At 33.8% G+C, this 27,357-nt stretch overlaps 1 protein-coding gene across 3 annotated transcripts in view; it reads left to right on the top strand.

Moving 5' to 3' along the window:
- Positions 1-27,357, top strand: part of LOC150108891 (uncharacterized) — a 461,422-nt gene that overhangs the window by 167,161 nt on the left and 266,904 nt on the right. The window lies entirely within an intron of this gene.

Raw genomic sequence — 27,357 nt, 5'->3', positions numbered from 1 at the left:
ATGGCTTGTTTTGGTAATCTTTCTGTTTTCATTCTTTGAACGTGTTCCATCCATCTATGTTTATATTTTTTAATTTTTTCAGTTACTGGTTCTTGGTTTAATTCTTTCATAATATCTTCGTTTCTTTTGTGATCAAATAGGGTATACTTTGCAGTTTTTCTCATAAACTTCATTTCTGCTGTTGTTAATCTTTGTTTGTCTTTTTGTTTTATTGTGCAGATTTCGCTTCCATACATTAAGACCGGTAGGGCTAATGTATTGTATACTTTTAGCCTGGTTTGTTTTTGAACTAGGTTTGGTTTAAATATAGAGTTAATTACTCCTGTTATTTTTAAATATTTTGCAATTTTTATGTTTATATCTTTTTCATTTTCATAAGTGATCATACATCCTAGGTAGTTAAATGAATTCACCTGTTCTAAGATCTTGTTATCTAATACTATTTTAGTTCTTGCTGGATCTTGTCCTTTAAAGGCCATAGTTTTTGATTTTTCCATTGATATTATCATACCATAATCTTTGAATATCTCATTTAGATTTAAAATAGCTTTCTGTAAGTTATCTTCAGAATTTGTAATTATTATTTGGTCGTCTGCAAAGAGGAGAGTGTTTAAGTTAACTGTAGGTGAAAGTTTAATTCCTTGATGTAAATTTTTACTCCATTTTATTATTATTTCATTTAAGTAGATATTAAAAAGAGTTGCTGAGAGGGGACATCCCTGTCGGACCCCTTGGTTTATCTCTCTTGTATATGATAGCTCTCATGATTTAATCTTATTTGTATTTGATTATTTTCATATATACTTGTGACAGCTTTTAGGATATTATTTGGTATTTGTCTTTCTTTTAATATGTTAAATAATATGTTTCTTTTAACTTTGTCAAATGCTTTTTCAAAGTCAATAAATGCAATATGTGTTTCTAGATACAATGCAATATGTGTTTCTAGATACAATGTCATTCCTTTTTTTTTTTATGTCTTGAGAGTATCTACTTTGTTGAGCCTATACATGAGAGGTTGGTTAATCAACCTATAGTGCGTTAGTACTGTGGGATTAACAGTGAGTCCAGATTTTGGGGTTTGGAGAGCAGATGACTGACGTCAGAGAAGATTGAGGAACAAGATCTATTGTAAAAAGACTAGCAGATTAAACTATTGTCTAGAGAAGAAAAGAAAATTAATGAAAAAATTAAAGATTAAAATTAAAAATTAAAGAAAATTATAGCCTCCCTGTTGAAGTCATCTTTAGGAGTATATGTACGGGGGGGCTGGAAAGTTCTGATAACACCTTTAACAAAAATGATGTTAAAGCAACTGATGTAACCACAAGAAAGAACATACAAGGATATAGAACATAAGTTACCTTCATAACTCTGCTACTAGTATGTTCTTTTTTGTGGTTATATCAATTGCTTTAACATCATTTTTTGTTCTAGGTGTTAATTATGTTTATCAGAACTTTCCAGACCCTCCCCTTCATATATATATATTCTCCTTGTTGAAGTCATCTTTAGGTGTGTGTGTGTGTGTGTGTGTGTGTGTGTGTATGTATGTATGTATGTATGTATGTATGTATGTATATATATATATACAGGGTGTTCGGGATAAATTTGACATATTTATAATTAATTATATTTTTACTTAAGTTACATGTATTAACACACACTTCTCTTCATTTAAAAGTTTGGACCCTTCTTCATTCATATACAAGATGTCAGAAAGGATGGATAGCTGGAACCCACCTGAATCATGGAAGAGAATAACTTGTATCATGATGATTCGTGCCCGCCATCAAAATAAGGATATTACGACTGCTGCCCAATGCTCCCTGAATACAGTAAAAACAATCAGGAATGAACTAGAGACTTGCAATGGTGACTACGAGGATGGAGCAAGAAGAAAGATCCCTAGCAGACGATCTGATTGCGTTCGTATAGCAGAATTCCTCGCAAATCTGCAGGAACAGGTGTTGAAGAACCCTGGCATTGGAATTCGGGCTTTGTTCGTGGAGTTGCTAACTGTAGTCAAGCCCTGGATAACAAGGGTAGCCAATGGTAGGCCGTATGTATGGCAGCAGGATTCGGCCCCTTGCCACACCTCTGGGAAAAGTCAAAAATGGTTGTCTGAAAATTTCTACGACTTCACCAGTCCAAATGTTTGGCCTCCAAACTCCCCAGACCTTAACCCCATGGATTATTTTGTATGGGGCGCAGTTGAAAAAGACACCAATCGCACTTCCAGTAATACAAAAGCCCAGTTAATGGATAAAATTAAAACAGTTTTTGCGGCCCTTCCCAGGGAGACTGTAGCATCAGCTTGTTCGAGGTTCCGAAGCAGAATTGAAGCTGTGATCGATGCTAATGGTGGTTATTTTGAGTAAATCTTGTTGATAGTATTGTAATTAACTCTGCCTGTAATGTTTTTTTGTCAATTCATTAAATTTAATAGATACAAAGAAGATTTTCTTTTTCCTTACGAAACTGTCAAATTTATCCCGAACACCCTGTATATATATGTATGTATATAACAGAAACACAAAATAACCATTGAATTGAGATAATGCTATTCTCATAAGATGAGCCTGCTTCCTAGTGGGATAAAAAAAAATTAAATATAGTAAATAAAAGAATAAGACATTGAACAACGTATTATACTTTAATGTTGTATGTTCATATATATAGACTTCTGGCTTTGGCAGTGTATAAGAAAGAACCAAGGTAGTAAGTTGTGAGACTGACATTTTATTAATTGTCAGCAGTCAATCAGTAAGCATTAGCATTCATCATGCTAATTTGCTTTTCTACCAGGTCTCAACTTGCTACATAAGTTTTTCCTCATTCATTGTCAAAATGAGTGTTCCAGATTTCAACATGTCATGAATATTTTCATTTATTTTATTTTTTAAGAGTACGTTCAATTTTTTTTTTTTCTTTAATTTATGTATGGTTTTTTTCCATACTAGGATTCAGGTTCATCTTGTGGTTAGTGAATACAGTTATACTGCATATGTATTTTTGAAGTAGCCTCAGCATTGTGCCAAAGTATAGAATGTAATAATTTATTTTGTTAATAAATTTTTATTCTCTAGATGGCAGTTTAATCTGCAAGTCTTTTACAGTGAATGCCATACCATTCAGTATTTCAGGGCTGGGTTAAAATATTGATAAAATACTGTACTAAGGAATTCTTATTATGATCATATGGGCAATTTTTAGGTACTCAGGAGAAGATTTAACATCGTTTTTATAAAATAGTTACAGTATGTATTCTAATTGCAGAATACATTACAGAAAAAAAAAATGCATATTTATAGAATTTGGAGAGAGTGAGGGAGGATCAGTTGAAAGGGAGTCATCATCAGTTCCTGATATATAAACTGTCAAGGGGTGTTCAGGTTACTATGACAGCACTACATGATTAAGTTGGCATTGAAAAAGGGAGTAGGAACTGATATATAAGTTGCATATCACCCATCTCCTCGAACCCAAGTTATTGAAAGGTTTGGTGAAACCCATGTGATTACTTTAGGTATTTCTAAGACATTTGATTGCTGACACTAAGGCCTGCTTACTCAAATTACACTCTTATGGTCTATCATTCACCTTTTGCAACTGGATTGCAAGTTTCCTCTTTCTGGTTGTTCATTACATGGCACATGGTGGATGGAATACCTCAGGACTCTATACTTTTGCTTATGTTCTTTCTCCTATTCATAAATGTGCTTTTACTAACCTCAAATTCAATCTATATTTTTAACAGAGAATGTTCCTCTTTTGACAAAGAGGAACAGTACTTTCTGTCATTTGACAAAACTTTGTCTCATGTTACATGCTACATCTTCCATAATCATTGATTTTCTGCCTGTTTAGCTGAGGTGCTTCCTGTGCGTCCTCTCTACCAATGGGTAGCGGATTTGAATTCTGCTATGTTCATGGATGTTTGTTATTGCCTTTAGGTGGGTGATGAATTTCATCATCCCATCTGATGCTGTCTCATCTTATTGGAAGCCTGAAATGGTTTGAAAAAGTGTCATCTATGTTTACTCTCTAGTTAGAGGTTCTGGATTACATAAAACACAAAATAAATAAATAAAATAAATACCTTTAATGCAACTGTGGCACTAATATGCTATAGGTTTGCAACCTTTTGTAGGTGGGAGTCATATAAAAATAAAACACAATTCTTGATGTAATGTGAAAGGCTTATTCACATCTGTGCTTCACATAGCACTAGAATGAGTAGCTGATATTTGTCTGGATTCTCCCTGGTATCTTCAGAATGCAAATTGCATTAGTTATAAAACACAAAGCACTTAACTAGGTAGATGTGAAAATTATTGTTTTAAATGAAAAGGAACTAGTGTCCCAACATGACCCCAGAAACTATATAAAGGTAGATTAATTCAGTGAAATCCAGCTGCATATGCTCTTAGAAACACTCTCTCTCTCTCTCTCTCTCATGACTTTGCCAATTTAATGTAGCCATACTGTTTATTGAGGTTAGAGCGTTGTTTCTTAACTGACATTGATTCTAAAAATGGTCTCTCAGACTATAGAAGCTTCTGTGCAGCAGCATAACCATAGTGTTGGTTTGAGTGATGTTAAGTTTTGTATAGAAGTTGTCTGGGGAGAACACATTGCAATTTCATGTAGTTGTTAGAATATTTTCCTTTATATGAAGAATAACTTGGATACGTGATGAATTTACAATTTAAAACTGGTATCCTTGCTGTGCTTCAGTATTCTTCAGCATGCTTTTGTTAAAAAAAAAAAAGAAAAAAAACCTACTGAAACAACTTGTAAATGCATCTGAATTTTGCAGGCATATGGTGACGTCTAAGATGAATATAATTCAATTCAACTCAAATATTTCTCTGTCTGCATTTGCTGTCTGAAAAAAAAAAAAAAAAATTGTACTGGTGCATATAGCAGAAGAGATTCTCCCAGCCAATATGTCACATGATCTGTTTCTTCCCAAAGATCATAAAAATCACAAAGTGTGCATGCTGATCACAACTTATGAAAAATTGCATGAAATCATCAGGAAATATAGATGGTTAGGCCACTCAGTCAGTAATGAAGCTCCATTGTGTAATAGAATACAACAAGAATGTGAGAGTATTTGACATATCAGGCATGACTCTCATAAGAGAAAGTTTTCAAAATTTCCATACACTAAGAATAACCACTAAAGTGGGATGATCATCAACTGATTACCCACCCCCTCAGATTGAAAGGAAAATATTTCCCAATCCTAGTCTTTCCACACGAAGAAAAGCAAAAACTAAACATTGCCATTTTGTGTTCCAACACCTCACTTCAATAAAAGAAAAGAAGAGAGAGTAGAATATGTACTTTATAAATATTACATTTCCCTATGGATGTACTCCATTTCAAAAAATATAGAATGGATAAATTTTGACAGGATGTTAGGGTTGATGCAGAATGTTCAGTATTATGGGGGGAAAAAAATATTCTGAAAGATTTTCAGTAAAAATAATTTGTGGTATGATTTTGGTTAACATTGAGTTGAAAACAATGAGCATAAAGTTTTGTATGTTATTTTTTTATTTAAATTATAAAAGAAAATTTTACAAGAACCAAACCTTGGAAATTCGATGGCAATCCCCCAAAGAAAATATTCATTGATTCACTGATACATCTAAACAAATTATTAGCCATTGTTGGAGTAAAAGTGGATCTATGTTTAATGCTGGTCATGATTTCTAGAATGGATACTTATCTAGGAGTAATGGCAAAATTACTACCTGAACAAACGCTCTCCTCAGTAGCAACAACTTTAGCTTTAGTCACTGCCTTGTTACGACGAGTTTTCGGCACCGTTTCTAAAAGTAGTAAAAACTAATAATATTTCTGAAATTATGTTACAAAATGCTGTGCGAGTACAAGAAAATGAGTTGTGGAAAGCGGGAGAATGAAGCAACTGTCATTAACAGCGTAAAGCAAGATAGTGAATGTGTTATAGAAAGTGGGATGAGTGGATTGAGAGCATGAAAGAAGTGGCTGTAATATAATAATTAATAAAAATACACAATTAAATCTAAGAAGACACTTAATAAATCAACAAAATTCACAAATCTTTCAGAAGTTCTCTTGTTACCAAACTTAAATGGTTTATGATACAAAAGTGAGTGTGCAGAGAGAGAGTGTTTTGGAAATGTTTCAAGTGCGAGTACAAGAAAATGAGTTGTGGAAAGCGGGAGAATGAAGCAACTGTCATTAATAGTGTAAGGCAAGATAGTGAATGTGTTATTGAGAAAGTGGGATGAGTGGATTGAGAGCATGAAAGAAGTGGCTGAAAGTAAAGTGGAGAATTAGGTAATAGTAAGGAGTGAAATAGTATACTTCATGCAGTGTCCTTCGCAGGACAAAATGTGAGAATAATCTGTGAAAACATTTGTTGTGTCGTACATGGTTCACTCGAGTTTGTCTGATGTGAGATAGAGGCTGAAAAGACAAAACATATTGTTGGTTATTGCTATAGACCAGGAGGTCCAGAAGAAGATATTGATGCCATGTATTGGCAGATTAGCACAATAAGTGCAGACTAAACAATTATTATGGGAGACTTTAATTGTGGGGACATAGATTGGAGGGAGGAAAGAGGGCGTGGCAAGATGGAAGTGGAATTTATACAGTTGCTAAGGAATAATTACTTGAAACAACATGTTATAGAGGGGACCAGGGGTTTCAGAGCACTGACTCTAATAATAGTGTTATGTCCCCTATTTGCATATAAATTTTTGTTATTTACCTCAAAAGGATCTCCTACGTATGACACGTGATATCTCTGGCTCACAAAGGAATAGCTCGAGGGTTGAGCCAAAACCTATGTAGATGATTCTTCCTAACCAACCTCTCGTTAAGCCTAAGAATATTTATTTTTTACTGCGCCACTTAGGACCCTTAGATTAATTGAAATATTAATCAAGAGGTTGATAGAGAGCTTCTCCAAAGTATCACAAATAATTGCAATCGTGACTGAAAATTTACACTGAATGAGTTCCCCGCTTAGATCCGTATTATTTCACAGGTGATGCATTAAATTCCATACAGACACAGGATTTAGTTAAAGAATAGCAAACATTTATTTAACATAAGACATACAATACTATTTACACAAAGAAAATTTTAATACAATTAGGGTTAAGAATTAAATCAAGTCTAACAGTATTAAATCACTCAAATGAAATTCGCACTAAGTTTTAATAAGCCTTATATATCTCTCCTAACACAATTATTTAACACTATAAACCTTAATTAAACAATCCCTAATTTTATATCCTCATTCTAGACACAATCTTATTATTCCTTTTATAAGCAGCCATTAATCTAATACACATTTCATCAGATTACTTATAATATTCCACACACTTGTTTCCCTTTGTCCTAAAGTCCTCATAATAATTGCCTCTGGGTTCTTTGTTACAATAATTCTATGTGAGATTAAGCTCTTAATTCATACATGTGCTATGGGATAATCGTACACTCTCAGTCACAAAGGATCATACAGGCACCATTCATTTAACCTTAGTTATTCCATACAAAATATCCTTTATACACTACTAATTTTAGAATTAACAATTTTTTTAAAGAATTCACTCCTAAGATCAAATTTCTGTTCTTATATTCCTGGACAAGTTTAACATTTCACAACCTATTCATTTAATGCTTTCTTTAAATCAGATTAATCACTTTCCTACAGTCCTTATTTTTCTATTCTTAGAGTTCCTCGCTGATTAATTCTTTTACAATTCTTAGATTCTGCTTTCACACACAAATCGGAGAACAAAATTTTACTTATCTATATGCTTTGATTTCTTTCCTTCCGATCAACGATATGCCAACGCGATCTTCTTTATGGACCTCTAATTTCTTAGCACTCCAGGTACGAACTTTCTCGGACACTTTATGCTGTATAGCCTGCTACTATGTGGTGGAAGTTTGGAATTAGAATCTTCACCGCCAACCATTCCTCCCGCATGCTAGCGAGGGAATCGGCACCTAGAAATGCGGCCGACCACGAGGTATAAACTTGGGACATCCACGAGGATCTCAGGAGCATGACTCAGGAACACAGGACTAAGACCAAAAGACCTCGAGGGGGGGGGGATTCCAACCCTTTTATACCACTCTCCTATCGGCCACTATTGTAAACTTGGCCGTTCACCCGAGGCGCAAACATCGTTACATACTTGTGACGTTACAGCATTCGATTCTCTCGCTACTCGCTCCCAGGGACTGTATGGGGGTTAACGGTTTGCTTCCCCCCTCCTCTTCTCTTAGAGCATACATAAACATAGAATTTTCTTGATTGTTTTTCCTTATGTTGTTTTATAAACACAAGACAATTTGACCAAAAGTCAAGTATTATTATCAATATAACATTAGCATACTTTCTTAAATATTCTTTATTTTTCTTAAAGTAAACAAGCTGTCTCCTCTTATACTAGTACATAACCTTTCCTTTAGATATTTTACAATTTCTTCCTTTCTTTTTCTTGTTAATACTCTTGATATTAAAGTACACATTACCAATACCTAGATAACAAGTATTTTTAGTAAGCATTGTATATAGTTTATACTCTGTTATACAGTGTTAAGTAGAATCATGACATTTTGAGCTTATCAGGGTATAACAATAGCATCAGAAGATATACCCATCATAATCAAGGTAGACATGCTCTGCCTCGAATCAAGGAGAATGACAAGGTGTGAGATCTGGTGTGAGACAAGGATGTACATTATCCCCTCTGTTATTCATTATCTGTCATTATATGGATCACATTATGAAGGAGAGTGGTATTAAACATGATATCAGAATTGGAGATGTTGATGTCAGCTCTTTGATTTATGCAGACGATGTTATACTTCTGAATAAATCTGCTACATGTTTGCAAAGTTCCCTGACTAAATTGAATAACTGTTGTAATAGATATGGTATGAAAGTCAGCATTAAAAAGACAAAGACAATGAAAATAGGTAGAATTGTTGAAAATGCCAACTGTGTTGTGAACGGGGAACCTGTGGAACAAGTAAAACATTTCAGCTACTTAGGCACGATTTTTAGTGAAGATGGTAAATTAAATATGGAAATAGATAACAGAATCAACAAAGCTGGTATGGTAGGAAGTCAATTGAATAAATTCATATGGAATAAGAGAGAAATTAGTCGGAACACTAAATTAGCTGTATACAAGACAGTGTTTAAACGAGTTTTAACTTATGGATCTGAGAGCTAGGTCAGAAGTAAAACACTTGACCAAAGACTAGAGACCACAGATATGAGAGTCCTGAGAAAGATTAGAGGCATGAACAGATAGCATCAATGGCAATATCATATTAAAAACAAGGATATTAGGAAAGAACTTGACATTGTCAGCATCCAGGAATGCGTTAGCAGAGCTATTCTCAGGTGGTATGGTCACTTAAACAGAATGGGCGAGGAAAGATTAGCAAAACAAGTGTTCTCTGCCAGGCTGGCAGGAAAACAACCCAGAGGAAGACCAAGATATAGGTGGATTGATACGGTAGAATATGCCTTAGACGATAGAAATATAAGATCTGATAATGATAATATTGGAGTCTTGACAAGTAATAGACTGATTTGGTGAAAATTGTAGATAGGAAGTTAGTAATGATGTAAATTTTTCATGTAGTACTATCATATCCTGTACACCCCTTTAGGGTACATGACATGTCAGGAATTTGATAATGATGAACTAGTCATGGCTTAAATAAAAATCATATAAACTTCTATCTTATGCAGGCTGAAATTTTTTTAGGATAATGCATTGACAGAAACAGTCCCGTGTGTTCACAAATCATTTAATTAAGTCAAAAAGAAAATATTTACAGAATGATTCATATTTACATATATATACAATATCATTACAATGCTCTTGCTAGTGTCAATTCCTTCTAATCTAACCTTAGTTCTAAGCTAATTCACAATCTAGCATAGCATTAACTAAATATAAGGCATACCTTGGTTAAGCCTAATTCAACATTAATATACATTATCTCATAAACTTAAACACTTGACATGCATTCTTGTCAGCACACAGTCTTTCACATTAACTTTTTGACCACACGTAAAATCTTCTTCTTCTTGTCTTTTTCTTTTTTTTTCCACTTGCTGACTTGTTCCTGTTTTCCTGCTAAATTTTTTTCTTGTCCGAGTTGTCAGCTATGCCTTGTGTGATTTTCTATAATGTTAAGGGTCCTATAGTACCCTTAACATGGTGGTGATGCGCAGCTCTTTCTTTTCGCGACAATTGCATAATAGTTTGTGTGGCAGTCGACCCAGGTAAGAGAAAGCTTAGAAAACTTTAAGACAAAATTCCTTCTCATGACTTGCCTTATATAGGCCGGACTTCTGTTGTGTGCATGTGCATGCCTCTCGAAAATGGTCACATATTGACCTTCGGACATGCTGTCATTCTTTGCTCGTCTCTCCATGACAATTCTTCCAATGTCACATATTGACCTTTGGACATGATGATGTCATTCTTCTTTCTTTGGAAATTTCCATCTGTGACAATTCTTGGAATTCTTCACTATTTTTATAGTTAGACTTACTGATTTAAAGAGTTAATATTGTTAAAAATTGTCATGAGCCACATTATTTTAATAAAGGCTCAATACAATATTACAGAGAAGATTATTTCAGTCAAAAATTAACATTTCTTTGAGTACATTCTCCTAAATAAAACGTGTAAAAATGAACATGATAAGTTACTAAGTCACATATCATTAGAGATTTTACACTGGCGATTGTGACAAACTTAGGAGACATCTTGGAGCAGTCCCATGGTCTGATAAGCTACAAGGAAAGAATGTCAGTCGTGCATGGGAAGTGGTCAGGGATTGTTTGAGAGAAGCATTATCAGACTTCATATCCACAATCAAGAGTATAAACCAAGTGGAGGTTAAGTGGCTGGGTAGGGATGTGAGGCAAAAAAAAAATAATAATAATAAATAAATAAAATTGTGGAGGGAATATAAAGAAAAAGGTGATCAGTATACTCATGAGCAGTATAAAGTACAAGTACGAAAGGTGATGTATTGATTAAAAAAAAAAAAAAAGTCTAATCTGATTATGAGAGCAAATTAACTAAGTAGGCCAAAGTAAATCCAAAAGTTTTTTTGTTATGTAGTAAGTAAGAGGAAGAATTGCTATGGGAGCACAACTTTAACCAATAGCGATGATATAAAGGTGACAGAAACAGAAGAAATAGTTGAGTTGCTGAGTGATCACTTTGCAAAGGTGTATTATCCACATAAAAATTTTGCAGTTGCTGATATTCAATTCTCTCATCATAGACTGATGTGAGAATGTAGGCAGATGAACAGGAGGTGCTCAGCATATTGAAAACTATCAATGTGAATACAGCAATGGGACTAGATGGCATGTCAGCCTGTGCACTACATGAATATGAAAGAGAACTGGCAGTGCTACTGATAAAATTGTTCAATCAAAATCTCAGCTCTGGCAAGGTTCCAAGGGAGTGGAAAGATTTGTAGGGTAGTTCTGATACATAAATGTGGCTTCAAGATAGAAGCAGAAAATTAAATATATATCAGGAGTGTTAGTTAAAGTATTGGAAGAGTTGGTTAAATAGAAAATCCAACAGTGGAGGGATAGGAATACAATACATTGTGGTCGACAGCATGGCTTTATAAATGGTAGGTCCTTCCTTAATAATTTACTAATGTTTTATAATAGAATGACAGCAGAATTAGGTAAAAGGGAAATTGGTATACCATAATACTGCTGGACTTTGCAAAGGTGTTTGACAGAATACTGCACTGAAAACTGTTACAAAAGTTGCTGCAGATAGGAATAGATATGAAGGAATAGATATGGATGGGGGAGGGGGGGGTGGCAGACAGACAGGCATCAAAGAGTAGCATGTTGTGGAGAGTGAAATCTAGGAGAATGAGGATGACTAGTAGAGTACTTGAGTATTCTTATATATATGAATGATGTAGGGAAAGATTTAAGAGAGAATATTCAATTGCTTGTTGATGATGCAAAACTGGAGAGGCCAGTGATTGATGAAAGTTATGCAGAATGATTTAAATAAATTGACATTGTGAGTAAAGGATAATGATTGTCAATTTAACATTGCAAAATGTAAGATTATGCACTTGGGTTTGAAAAGGTTATATACTGTGCATCACATTGATGGTAATGGATTGCAGCAAATTGTAGCTAGGGAATTACAGATAATGGTGATCAGTGAGTGTTGAAGTTTTGAGGACATATAGCAAAAGTTGGTAAAACTCGAAGAATTACTTGGCTGTTGACAAACATGACAAGCAAAGATAGGGAGATTTTTGTTCTTCTTTACAGATTTTATCACCTTTGTTTCTTGTGGTTCAGGTGGTGGTAGACAGTATCAGAGACCAGGAACTAAGCTGATGTTAGGCCTGTAGAATTGCTCCCAATGGTGATAGGTTGAAGGTGTGTTGGTTGTGTAGTTAAGTTAATTAGGCAGAAAAGAGGAGATACGATAGAAACTTTTATAAGTTATTAAAGGGGTTCTATAAGATGGACACAAAAGAAAATTTTCAATATTTGATAAACAGAGAGAGAACTGGTGATCATTCTTGGAAGGTGAGTAAGAGTTTGTGTGTGGGTGTAAGGGTGGTGAGTGCCTTGACTGTGAATGAGTTTAAGAAAAGGTATGATAGGTATTGTGTGTGTGTAAAGATGAGTCCTCTGACTCCATGGAGATTCTCATATAATAATGGTGGCTCAAGAAGACAGTGATGCATCCTTTCAAAAGAAATAGTATTGAACATTGCTCGCTAGTAAAGTGGCATGTCCCCCCCCTCCTCCAAAGAATATACTGAAAAATATTTTCCACTAAAGTGGCTTTAACTCTAGACCAAAATGTTTGATGAATGAAAATAATTATTTAGCTATCCAGTCTAATTTATGTGATAATGCTTACTCTTTTATTCCAAGTTCTGCTGTTCCCATGTTTCCATGATTTTCATTACTGGTTTTTCATGCTTGTTTGTTACCTGTTTTACGGACATGTCTTGTGTTTCCATGTAAATATAATCAATTTATATTAACTACATTTATTTGACTTGCTGTTTTTGAAGACAAGAGCCTCTAGCTTATTCAGTTTTTAATGATGTCCTTTGGTTGGAAGACCTGGTTTCAAATCTTGTCCAGGAATCAAAGAACATTTATGAGGGCTTTTCACTTGAAAATGAGAAACCATTCTCATATGGAGATGGCAGGGTTTTTCATCCAACAGGAAAACCAGCCTGAAGAACATACACAATTAATAGCCATAATGCATATAGGGTAAACCACTATCAGAGCATTGATTAGGTTTCTAAGAAGACAGGTTACTTGGATGTGACAGACCAGTGAGCGTAACACTTAGTGGAAATGGTTTAAAGACAAATATAGGTGATCACTCCTATAACTGTTACTGTATTTGTTGATTGTGGACAAGGCCACATTTTGTGTTATTCTCTTAGTAAGGATGTGTCATGGTAGTGCAAAATGATTCATAAAAACTGTATAAATGGATGTCTTCTTGAAGACATCCATTTATACAGTTTCATATGCTGTGTGAACCTTTTACTGAAGTTTACAGAGGATGTGAAATCATGCCAGTATATAAAGCACTTCAAGTAAACAAAAACCTTTGGTTTTATTATTAATATAACTGCCAGAACTATATAATTGCTTTATAGTTAGCAATTTTTTATTTTTATATTATCATACAATTTTATAATTTTTTATGTAACTATTTTTTAATAGCAAGATATGACTAGTAAAGCTTAAAAAATCTCATTCAGTTCATATAATGGTAATGTAACAATAGATAATAATTTGAAAATAAGTTGTTAATGTGATTTGGGATTTAATTAATTAATGCTTAATTAAAACATTCTCTTCATCATGTAGGGAGTTAATCATTTTACTTTACATATATTAATTCATTCATTTATCTCAAATGGTGCATTCACGTAAATAATCTGATTTGAATTTTATTTAATCTTAGCATATCACAATTGAATATTGGTAAGTTAAACCTTGTATATATCATGCTTAAATTATTCAATTTGGAAATGATTACACAGAATAAAGGATATTTCTAGATATTTAATAAAACATAATTACAGTAGCCAGCACATTGTAAAATTAGTATTGTATTTTCTTCTTATTGAATTTTGTTGTTTATAATTTTAAAAATTAAGTAACTGAAAACTAAAAACACTGATTTAGAAAATGCAAATGTGGAGTTGTGTAGGGAACTTTAAAAAAATTCTTGAAACAGTGGGTGACCTGAATCAGCAAGCAATAAATTCAGTTCTGAAAATTGTTGATGCCCCTCATGAGTCACATGAAGTGGTAAAGAAAATTGTACATAAAATTAAGGTTAACTATAATGAACATGATATTAAAGCTATGAATCATGTTTCTAGTAGACAGAGAAACAAAGCAATGCCTGTAATTACGAAATTTAAATCAAAAGTGATCAGAGAGCTGGAAGGAAACGAGAATATCAAGTATAGACTATGTGCAGTGGATGTATTTTTCAAGGTAGCATCTAAATGAGCACCTGACTGGAAATCTAAAGCATCTACTGTTTATTGCAAGGAAATGTAAAGAAGTACACTCGAGTATCAAAGAGAAGAGATGATACATTAAAAATAGGGCAGCTCTGTAAACTCCAAGAAAACGCAAGAGTAAAAAACATAAATATACAGTATGTCATGATTCAGTAGATTTAAGGAGCTTTTTTATCCTCAGACAGAATTCTAAATATTTTGCATAAAAATATAAGCAGCATTTAATATAAAATAGAACACAGTTCAAATTGTCTAGAAGTAATTCTGTTGGCTAGATGTCTTGATGTTAAAGAAGTATGGATTAAAGATGAAGTTGATTTATACCATATAAGCAAATTTAAATAATAAAATACATTTCAGTTAATTGGGACTAGAGCATTTTGGCCGAATTAAGTGCTTGCCCCCAGTCATGCAAGTTTCATGTTAATAGTTAAAAAGACTGACCACCGATCATCTATTCAACTTAATTACAATAGCAAAATGTCTATATATTTAAATTTTCTCATCATTAGTATCAGAAAACTGTTGTCTTCCAATGTAATCCTATTAAAATATACAACACATTTAGAAAATATTTAAAGATCTAATTTATATAAATTGAATTTAAAATCATTATGACCTAGCTCTCCTCTGACTTTTTTTTTTTAACACTGGTCCATTGATGCATACTCCTCGTCCAGTTATAATGGAGAACCACTGATTAAGGGTGTTCTCAACATCAGGATCCTACCTTCACATATTCACACAATCATGGATTTTGGTACTCCAGTTATCTCAGCCAGACAAAGATGATTGTTATTAGCCAAAATACCTTTGATTTGATCTGGTAAAGCAATTTTTTCAGCTAGTGACAAATCTTTACATTTTGGTAAAGATCCAAAATTTTATAAAAATTAAAAACAAAATTATTAAAAAGAACAGTGCTGGAAAAATTTCTACATTTTTCTGATTAGAGGTTGGCTTAGCATGAAAGATAGTACAAGTACACTCAATTAACACTACATAAAAACTCCCTTATGTGTTGACCTTAGAAGATAATATGCTGTATAAACTGAGTCAATGTAATGAGTGATGAGACATTTGTTGCCCAAAACACGTGGAGGAACAAAGTTGATGAGCCATTTACAAGCTCTGGTTTAGTGCAGTATGGCTTTTGCACTCCTTTTTCCAGTAAACCTTAAACTATTTTCAAGTGATTACCTCAGAGAGATAATTTTGAATGCTGCATCTCCTGTCTCAAATAAGCTGCTCGTTGTTCCAAATAAATGAAGAAATCCCTGGTAATTTTCTCAATTTGGTTTAGTTCTTTAAGATTTGTCCCAACTAAATGGCTTCCCTATTAACCAATGGCTCAGTTAACCAGATTTTACTGTATTATCAATGTAAAAATTATAACAAATCTGGAGGAGTAATTGCCTTTATTGAAAACTATATATCTGTTAATAATATTAGTAACATAAAAATGTGAACAGCTGAAAATGTCATCTTATATTTAGATCATCATGGTATACATTTATTGGTTATCTGTAGGCCACACTGTTATATACAGAGTCAAACTTTATACAAGAACTTGAGTGTATTCTAGACAAGATCAAAAGTGAACGGTGTTCTCATAATTGGGGATATGAATGTGGACTTTTTGAGGAAACTGCTCCTCACAAGATTATCTGGATTTACTTGCCAAGCATGGATGACTGGAACAGTACATCAGTGTCCCCTCATTAGAGAATTCAATGGTAGTACCGTATGGCACAAAAAAAAAAAAAAAAAAAAGCACTGAATAACTACAAAAGCCTGTTGAAATTCAGTACTTCCCCCCCCCCCCTCTGTACTGTATATCATGCCTAGGTCATGTATTTGGAACAACTTTAAGGAAACAAAATTCAATCAGCAGTTCTATTTTGACCTCTTGTGAATCACTTTCTAATTTGTATTAAATTATATTTGCAAATACAGTTCAAAGGCAGGCAGTACAAGAGAAACACATAACTTAAGCACTGTCTCTTGAGATAACTCATTGATAACTCATGTCATAAATTTATTGATATGTTACTGGAGGTAGGGGCTCTGGAAAGTTCTGATAAACACGTAGAACAAAAATGATAAATTGATATAACCACAAGATTGAATATAAGTTACCTTCATAACTCTGCTACTAGCATGCTTTTTTCTTATATCAGTTGCTTTAATATCATTTTGTTCTAAGTGTTTATCAGAACCTTCCATCCCCCCCCCTTCTAAAGTAAAATACAAGACTTGAAGGGGGAAAAAAATAGATGCAAGAAACTAAGCCATGAATTACACAGATCAGACAGTACATAAAAATTAGAAATATAAAGTGTATAGAAAGTTTAAAAAAATATTCACACAGTCAGTATTATGAACACAGTTTCAAGTACTATAGAAATGTAATACACTATAAATTAAAAGAAAGTAATAATACACACTACACAAATGAATTCCTAAAATACGAAGGCAATGGATGTTTGTGAACAAATTAATCGGCAAAGACATACATGAACAAACAATTCCTACACCTAAAGATATCGACAAAAATGGAGACAGAAGGTTAGCTGAAGAAATCAATAATCATTTTGTCACAGTTAGTGAAAACATTCTAAAGAATGTTAAACCCACCCTTCTGAATTAACTACCAAAAGAATTAACTCAATTCATCTTTTTTCCACTTGTTTTCCTATTTGAAAATGAAATCAAAAGTGTTATAGCTATCCTAAAAACAACTAAAACTTTAGGATACAATGCCATTAATATCAGTGTTGTGAAATAATGCTTAATGTACATTTTTAACATATTACTGATGACAGGCCCATTTTCATTGGATTTCATAAAGGCTAGAGTAGTCTTCTTCTCCCGTAGTCCTAAATGAACCGTTGGGTCATTCATGGCTGGTAGGTGATACTCTTTGCTAGCCTCCTCCAGTCGTCTCGGTCTCTTGTTCTTGATGTCAGTTGAGAAAGGGAGGAATTTGTCCATTTTTTGATGTTAACAGTCCATTTTAATCGAGGGCGGCCCCTAATCCTTGATCCCGGAATGATTCCTTCTAGTGCTTGCTTTGGAATGCCATTAGCCCTCTCCACATGTCCAAACCATTTCATCTGTCTTCTTCTGGTGACTGTCAGAATATTTTCCCTTTTTCTCCCATCTATTGAATCAATCAGTTTTCGGACATTTTCCTTGGTTTCGTGAGCGGTATAGGGAATTCTCAAAAGTCTTCTGTTAGTTTTCATTTCGAAAGACAGGAGTCTCCTCTCATCTTCCTTCAATAATGTCCAGGCCTCACAACCATACAAGAGGACAGAATTCACCAAGGTGTCAATTATTCTTGGTCTGGTTGTGATTGCTATTCTGTTATCTCCCCACAATGGTTTTAACTTCTGTAGGGCCACGGTTGCCTTAGCAATTCGGTATTTAATGTCGGTTTTTGAACGACCATCTTGACTCAATGTGCTACCTAAATAAGTGAACTTGTTTACATTCTCAATTTGCTTATTGCCAATTTGTATCTTTAAGAATTCAATATCTGATTTTGAGGTTATCATTGTTTTTGTTTTTTGTAGGTTTATGTATAATCCATATTTTTTTAATGTTCTGAAAACACGGCTGGTTATCTCTTGTAATTCTTCTTCACTTTCTGGCAGAAGATTGATATCGTCAGAAAAACGTAAGTTATTTATTCTTAGTCGGCCAACTACTATTCCAGTGTCATATTCATAAAGAGCTTCATCTATGACATATTCCAGAAAACAATTAAAAAGAAGAGGGGACAAGATGCATCCTTGTCTTACCCCCCGTTCTGCTCGGAACGGTTTGCTGCTGTAATTTTTAATTTCAATTCTCATATCAGATGAGGAATAAAGAGATTTAATAATCTTAATGATTTTGTTGTCAATACCATAATGTTCTAAAATTTTCCATAATGCCTCGTGCCATATTGAGTCAAAAGCTTTTTGAAGGTCTAAAAAGTTGTGACAGATTATTTTGTTATGTACTATGTATTTTTCGCCTAGTATGTGTATTGTAAAAATATGGTCAATTGTACTTCTGGACTTCCGGAAACCTGCTTGTTCATCTGATAGTCTGCTTTCTATTTTCTTTTCGATTCCTGACAATAGTATTTTTAACAGGATTTTGCTTGGATGACTAATAAGGCTTATTTTTCTATAGTTGCTACATTTATTGCTGTTTCCCTTTTTACAGAAGTCTGCCAATCAGAAGGCCAAGTCTCTGTGTTCCATACGTCCTGGAATAAATTTAGCAAGGTGTCTATGATGATGTCACCTCCTTCGCATATCAGTTCCACTGTAACACCATCACTTCCCGGTGATTTTCCTATTTTTGAGGAGCTAACTGCTGCAATAACTTCTTTTTTTAATATCGGGTAATCTCCTACCTCTGAACCTCCTGGCAAAATTCCGTCCAAAATATCATTAGTCAGTTGAGGGTCTTTTTGAAAAAGTTTGGTTGCGTAACATTTCCATCTATCAACTATTTTCTGGTTATCCGTGATAGGAGTTCCATCTTCATCTTCTATGCTCCAATTAGTTGCAGTAAAAGGTTTGGTTAACTTATTGATAATTTGAAAAGTACATTTAGAATTATTTTTATTTAAGTCCTCTTCTATATTTTTGCATTCATCCAATATCCATAAGTTTCCAGCATGTTTGATTTCTTTTTTAATAATCTCAGTAATATTTTTATACTGTTCTCTATTATCACCGCTATTAATATGAGATTTCAAATATCTTTTTTCATCGCATAGGTCCAAAATATTTTTGGTTATCCATGGTTTATTTATTTTCCTTTTGTATCCAAGGATTTCTTTAGCTGTCGCAGTTATCTTTTGTGAGAAGTATTTGGTTTTAGATTCGATACTATTATATTTCTTGAAGCTTGTATCAAAAATTTGTTTTAATTTGTATTTATATAGTATATTTATTTGGGGATCTTTTAATTTTTCTATATTATATCTTTTATGAGTTGATTTTGTAGGTAATCTTTCCCTCATTTTTATTCATAGTTGTGATGACCATGTTGTGGTCGCTGCCAATGTCAGCTCCAGGAAATGATCTGGTTCTTGTGAGGTTGATGGAATTTTTAAATCTTGTGCTTACAAGGATAAAGTCAATTTGGTTGTGTGTTTTACCATCAGGGGAAGTCCATGTTCATCTTCTGGAAGGTTTATAGGGAAATAGAGTGTTAGTAATGGTAAGTTCATTTTGTGAGGCAAAATTGATCAGTTCAAAACCTCTTTCGTTTGTCTCCCCATAGCCATACGGTCCGGCAAAGGGGAGATAATCCTTGCTGATGTCTGTTCCAATTTTGGCATTCCAATCGCCCTGTACAATCAAAAGGTCTTTTTTATTCGCTCTGGTGATTGTTGCATTAAGTTGACCATAAAGCTCCCCTTCTTCGGAGTCCTCGTGATATGTGGTTGGGGCATAGACCTGTATGATGGTGATATTGAGTGTTTTTCCTTTCAGGCGGACTAGAGCAATTCTGCTATTGATAGGGTTGAATTCCATGACAGAACTTCGTGATAATTTGTGTATCAAAAACCCGACACCTTCTTTTCCGCTGCAGTCACATCCAGAGTAAAAAAAGCAAATGTCCTTCATCTGTTGTTAGCTCTCCTGTTTTGGGCCATCGAATTTCACAAAGTCCCATAACAGTCCATTCATATCTTTTTAGTTCATGCTGTAGTAATTTGAGTCGACCTGATTGTAGTAGAGTCGTAATATTCCAAGTTCCGGTCATTAAATGGTTGTGGAGTCTGAATCTGGATCCAGTTTTTCCATTATTTTTGTCAGTGAGAGTAGCTAGAGTAGTTCCAGTTTATACAAAGGGAAACAAAAACGACTTTAAAATTATAGACCAATCTCTCTCTTCTTTCAGTTTTTGCAAAAATATTAGAAAAACTGGTAAAAAAAAAGACTAATGAAATTTTTAGATAAAAATAACTACTTTTCTAAGATTCAGTTTTGGTTCAGAAAAAAAGGTTTAGCACTGAACATGCTTTGCTGAATTTCACACAGTTTATACCTCACTAGATTACCATAAACTAACATCAGCAGTTTTTCTGGATCCACATAAAGCTTTTGATACTGTATCATATGAAATTTAAAAAAAACAAACAAAAAATCTGGAAGTCATAGGAATATAAGATATTGCCCATATTTGGTTTGAAAATTACTTAAATGCTAGATCTCAAAGTGTAAAAAATAAATAACATCTATAACAGTTTCAGAACATTAGATTGCAATGTATCATCAGATCTCTTCTGGGACCAATTTTATTTAGCATTTACAGGGTGTTCGGGATAAATTTGACATATTTATAATTAATTATATTTTTCCGTAAGTTACATGTATTAACACACACTTCTCTTCATTTAAAAGTTTGGACCCTTCTTCATTCATATACAAGATGTCAGAAAGGATGGATAGCTGGAACCCACCTGAATCATGGAAGAGAATAACTTGTATCATGATGATTCGTGCCCGCCATCAAAATAAGGATATTACGACTGCTGCCCAATGCTCCCTGAATACAGTAAAAACAATCAGGCATGAACTAGAGACTTGCAATGGTGACTACGAGGATGTAGCAAGAAGAAAGATCCCTAGCAGATGATCTGATTGCGTTCGTACAGCAGAATTCCTCGCAAATCTGCAGGAACAGGTGTTGAAGAACCCTGGCATTGGAATTCGGGCTTTGTTCGTGGAGTTGCTAACTGTAGTCAAGCCCTGGATAACAAGGGTAGCCAATGGTAGGCCGTATGTATGGCAGCAGGATTCGGCCCCTTGCCACACCTCTGGGAAAAGTCAAAAATGGTTGTCTGAAAATTTCTACGACTTCACCAGTCCAAATGTTTGGCCTCCAAACTCCCCAGACCTTAACCCCATGGATTATTTTGTATGGGGCGCAGTTGAAAAAGACACCAATCGCACTTCCAGTAATACAAAAGCCCAGTTAATGGATAAAATTAAAACAGTTTTTGCGGCCCTTCCCAGGGAGACTGTAGCATCAGCTTGTTCGAGGTTCCGAAGCAGAATTGAAGCTGTGATCGATGCTAATGGTGGTTATTTTGAGTAAATCTTGTTGATAGTATTGTAATTAACTCTGCCTGTAATGTTTTTTTGTCAATTCATTAAATTTAATAGATACAAAGAAGATTTTCTTTTTCCTTACGAAACTGTCAAATTTATCCCGAACACCCTGTATATCAGTGTCTTCTGTGATCTAAAACTAAGCATTAAATATAAATGCTTTTGTGAATGATAGTCCTAATTTTTTTCTTAACACACATCCTGACAAATGAAAATCATGGTGAATGCTGAGCTTTTAAAAGCAACAAGATGGTTCTACTCAAATAAATTTAGTATGAATGTCTCAAAAACTAAATATGTAAATTTTAACTTGCAAAATTAACTTCTCTTTACCATTATTCCTGCAAAACAGGCTGATATGGTTCTATGCTGCTTTCTGAACATCAATTCTACATTTCTTCCAAAAAAAAAAAAAAAACCGAATAAATCAGGTCTAGCAGAACATGAGATTACTAATAGTAGCCACAGGATCCTTTGGAATGACAACAAATTACTATATAGATGTTCCCATAAATATGAGCATCTCTTTAAAGAAAGCTCTGAAGTACTTATGCAATGCCCAGATCTCAACCTAAATGATGGGCTCCATGCCAAAAATCTCAGAAATTAAGAACTATACTGTTCAATTATGTAAGTTTTTATTACATGTACACATATGCTTTTTTTTCCCTTAATTGCACACATACACACTTCAGTTGATTCTAATAGTATCAGTTTTTTTCCTGGCTGTCTTGTATCTGCATATAAGGAGTGATTTCCATTCTCCATGTACCTTGTTTTAATTTTTTTAATTTCCAACTCTATTACACTAACGATGATCCATGATACGTGAATCAAAATATTTGTAGTTAAGGTATCTTAATTAAATAATTTTTTTAACCATGTCTTTGTTTCAGTTATACAGAACCAGTAAATATGATGAGTTGCATGAACTTCATGTCTGTGTAGAAAGGTTTTTCTTTGGTTAGAATGTAAAATATAAATCATACTAGACAAATTATATTATTGTTTTAATACTTCCTAAGCATGAGCAAACTACAGTTTGCTTGTGAAGTATCTTCACATGTAGTTTTAGTGGTTTTTGATATGTCACCCCAACATGAGAACAATATTCTATGATTGAATTGATCTGTGATTTGTTCTCATTAGCAGTATACAGATAAGAAATAATGTCTTTTAGCATGCAGAAGAATGATAGTTTTTTGAGGCTGTGGAGACTGTGGATGCAATATCTTTATGCCAGGAGAGGCTAAAGATAAATGTCAGCATGAGAAGAGATCTTATTTTGTCTAGATAGTTGATATCATCAAATGTGAGGGTGGATTTTTTTTTGCAAGCTTGAGTAAATAGAAATTTGCTTTGCTAGCATTTAAAGAATTTTTAGCTATTAAATCCTGCTGAGTATGGTATTTGAAGAAGTTTTATCTACTCTTCATAATTCCTGATCATTAATTACACCCTTTTTAAAAATAGAATGCCAGTGGTATCAGAAATCTACGCACAAATAATATCCTGGATGATAATTCTAACTTATTCAAAAAAATCATTCTAACTTCTTAAAATCTTAATTAAGTAAATTGAGTCTTCAGACCTCTATTTACATCAGTCCTCTAAATATGAGGATAATCTTTTGAATGGCAGGCAATATCAAGTAGAGTGGTGTGGGCAAATATCAGAATGGGTAACTGGACAATGAGACTTATTTGTGCTTATGGTCCCGCAGAAGGTTCTACTGAGGAAGGAGTAGAGGAATTTTTTGAGGCATTGGAGAAGGCAGCTGGCTCAATGAATAAGGAAAAGTTGGTCCTTGTTAGAGATCTAAACATCAGAGTAGGAAATGATTACTAGACATAGAAAGGGTTTGGGAAAATTTGGAGAAAAGCACAAAGCTAATAATAATGGTCAGTGCCTGCTGGATTTCTGTTCAGGACTAGGATTAGTTATTACTAACATCATGTTTCCAACATAAAAATGTGAACAAATTCATTGAGAGAGAAGATGCAGAAATAAAAGTCCTACTGGCTACGTTAATAGCAATATTTTCCCACTAGCTCAGGACACGAGTATACAGAGGAGTTGAAATAGAAAATGATTGCTACTTAGTTATGAGTAGGATAAAATTGAATATCGTATTGAAAAGATGAGTGTGTAAGAAAGTTTTAAAATGAATCAAAGTTGAGTAGCTTTCAGAGGTGAACTGTAGAGTCACATATACAAACATTATTTAAGAAAAAATGAATGTGTTTTTGAAAACAATGACCAAACCTTGGAGGTTCAGTGGTAAGCTGTAAGTCAGCAGTTAGAATTGAAGGAGGTACAGGAAGATGGTCTGAGGTAAAATCAAGAGTGCACATTCATTCATTCATTAGCTATATGGATCACATTATGAAGGAAAGTGATATTAAATCTGATATCCAAATTGATTATGTTAATCATAGCTCTTTACTTTATGCAGATGATGTTATACTTCTGAATAAATTCAGCACAAGTCTACAGTATTTCATGTCTAAATTGAATAACTGTTGTTATAAATTTGGTATGAAAATCAGCAATAAAAAGACTGACAGACAATGAAAATAGGCCGAAACATTGAAAACATCAACTGTATACTGAATGGTGAACCTATAGAACAAGTAAAACATTTCAGCTATTTAGGCACTTAGTGAAGATGTAAATTAAATATGGAAATAGACAACACAAATTAGTAAAGCTGGTATGGTAGGAAGTCAACTGAATAAATTTACATGGAATAAGAAAGAAATTAGTCAAAACACTAAACAGTTGTATACAAGACAGTGCTCAAACCAATATTAACTTATGGATCCAAGAACTGGGTTAGAAGTAAAACAGTTGATCAAAGATTAGAGACCTCTGATTTGAGAGTTCTGAGAAAGATTAGTGGAGTGAACAGATAGCATCAATTGCAGACATTAAAAATGAGGATATTAGGAAAGAACTTGCCATTGTTAGCATTCAGGAATATGTGTTAGAGCTAATCTCAGGTGATATGGTCATTTAGATAGAATGGGAGAGGAAAGATTAGCAAAACAAGTGTTATTTGCCAGATTCGTAGGAAAAAGACCCAGAAGAACACCCATATGTAAATGGATTAATACAGCAAAAAGTGCCTCAATGACAGAAATATAAGATCTGATAATATTGGAATCTTAACAGATATCAGATTAATTTGGAGGAAAATTGTTAGTTGGAAGTTAGTAATGATGTAACTTTTTCATGTAATGCTATCATAATTATCCTGTACACTCACTGAGGGTATGTATCCAGAATTTAATGATGATGACCTCTATTTACAATATGAAAAACAGTTTAATAATACTAAAATACTTTCACAAATAAATATACAATATCTTGAACTTTAACCACAGTAACTCATCTTAATATCTAAAAAGATAATTAACTAAATTACATCTTATCTGGGACCATAATATGCCAATCAAAAAGAACATCTGTTTCTCTCTGATAAAGAAACTGTTTCATTAAACTCTTTTGTGAAAATAGTTCCTTTCCTGAAAACCACTCCCACCCCAAGCATCTCGAAACTAACCATAGTAAGAGATGCAAAAGTTCACATTGGATAATAAAATTCTTGATTTCGAACATTGTCTAGTGTTCCTCCTTTAAGTGCTCACTAGAAACATTGTAAAACATTCTTTCTTTCTAATTGCATTTTCAAGATTAAGAATCTTTCTCCTCTTCCTGTATGAAGGATTCCCATGGAAAAATGATCTGTCAATCAACTCGCTCTATCTGTTCTCCAAACAGCTGTTAAATCATTACTGTAATGGAACCTTTAATATCCAATAAACATTTCTCTTAATATATGAGAAATTTCATTAATCAAGTTTGAAATGTCCTATAAATTTCTTCCACAACTGTTATTTCAGTTCCCTTTTGTAACATAACAGCTAAATAACTTTTAAAACATCTTTCTTTCTGAAAGACTACTACTAATGGAACTCTTTCTCACTGATTCCAAAAATTCTTCCCTCTCTCTCGCTTGCTCAGCAGCCCTCTCCAGTTGTTTACTAATTACCATTTCCTTTTACTCACACATGCTCCAGTATGCACAGTTCTGCTGCAGCCATGAAGTAAGGAAAACTTTCACCATTACATGTTATCTTTATTGTGCTTTGCTTGAAAGTGTAAATATCAAAGTTTCAGTCAATTGAATATGTCTTTTTTACTTTATATATAATAAACATAGCTAAACATTGGCTAAATTAGTATTATAGTTTAGATTAAATTATAATCAAGTAAATTCATTTTGTTAAAAATTAGCACTACATATAGTATTGCAAATAACTTCTTCCCTCTATTATATATATAAACAATCAAGTGTGTTTTTTTTTTACACAATATCAGTACATTAACAAAAACTGATAGTTTGAAACAGGAAACTTTTTATACTAATTTATATAAACAAATTCTGTACAAAGTTTTCTGTATGGATGTACTGATGTTCTACAAACTCAAATTGGTCAAGTTGGTTGCTTTACTCGGTTGAAAAATAGGAGTTATGGAAAGAAGTTATCACTAGTTATGGAAAGACCTTGAAGCTTGGAATATACGAGTATCTCAAACTTCACTGAAAGAGCAATGGAGTGCACTTCTGGAAAGAAAGTGTGACCACCAGATTACAAAAAGGTAGAAAGCAGACAATAGCCTGCTTTCTACCTTTCTACCTGTGTTAGGTTATCGATAAGAAACTGTGCCAAATAATATGCCATAAAAATGTCTAAAGATTTGAGTTTTCCAAACTGTTCTGTGGCATGCATCCTATGGTGGTATATTACAGATGAGAAGATTTGCTATGGATTGAAAGCAGTAGTTGCTGCAGTATTCTAGGGAAGGACTCTTAGTGATTTTCATTGTTAAACACTTACATGGCTCGCATCTGTTAAAAAAAAAAAAAAAAATCAATTATTTCATCAGTACAACATGGACATGTTCAGGGAGAGAGTCTGTAGCATACCCTGTCATTGTGGAACTCAGTATTTCAGACCAACAGGAATGAGACTACCTTGGTCAAAAGAACAAAGAACATAAAAAAAAATACTTCAGGTATGTATAATCAAAACTGTTATTCCAGTAGTATGAGTCATAAGTTCTTGGGACTCATCTTTGACAGAAAACTTATATTCCTTGCACACATTTGTCAACTAAGGAAAAAGTGCAATAGAACATTAAATCTCCATTACACTCTATCCTGTGCTAAGTAGGATGCTGATCGATCTTCATTGCTTTGTCTTTATCATGCACTTATATGTTCATGGTTTGGCAAGGCAGAGTAACTTGTGATAGTTGAATCCCATCCATCATCAGAGTATACTAATAGCTACTGGTTCCTTTTGCACATTGCACACTCAAAGACATCAGCTGTATTACTTAGACAGAAACAGTTGCCTCTTAACTATGTCCTAAAAATGAAGTCTCTCCCAGAACATCTTACATGGACTAGTTTCTTTTCTCTGCATTGGGAGGCTCAATATGACACACACGTGCATCAAACTGCCATACATCCTTTTGGTATGCTTGTTAAAGAGATTATGGAAGTTGTTTTCATGAATGGTGACATTACCTG

Source organism: Typopeltis vanoorti, chromosome 2, assembly GCF_054136105.1.
Source record: "Typopeltis vanoorti isolate ZY-2024b chromosome 2, IOZ_Tvanoo_1.0, whole genome shotgun sequence".
In the NCBI taxonomy this organism is placed as follows: Eukaryota; Metazoa; Arthropoda; class Arachnida; order Uropygi; family Thelyphonidae; genus Typopeltis; species Typopeltis vanoorti.
Note: the sequence above shows the minus strand (reverse complement) of the source record. Positions and strands in the feature narration are given on the sequence as shown.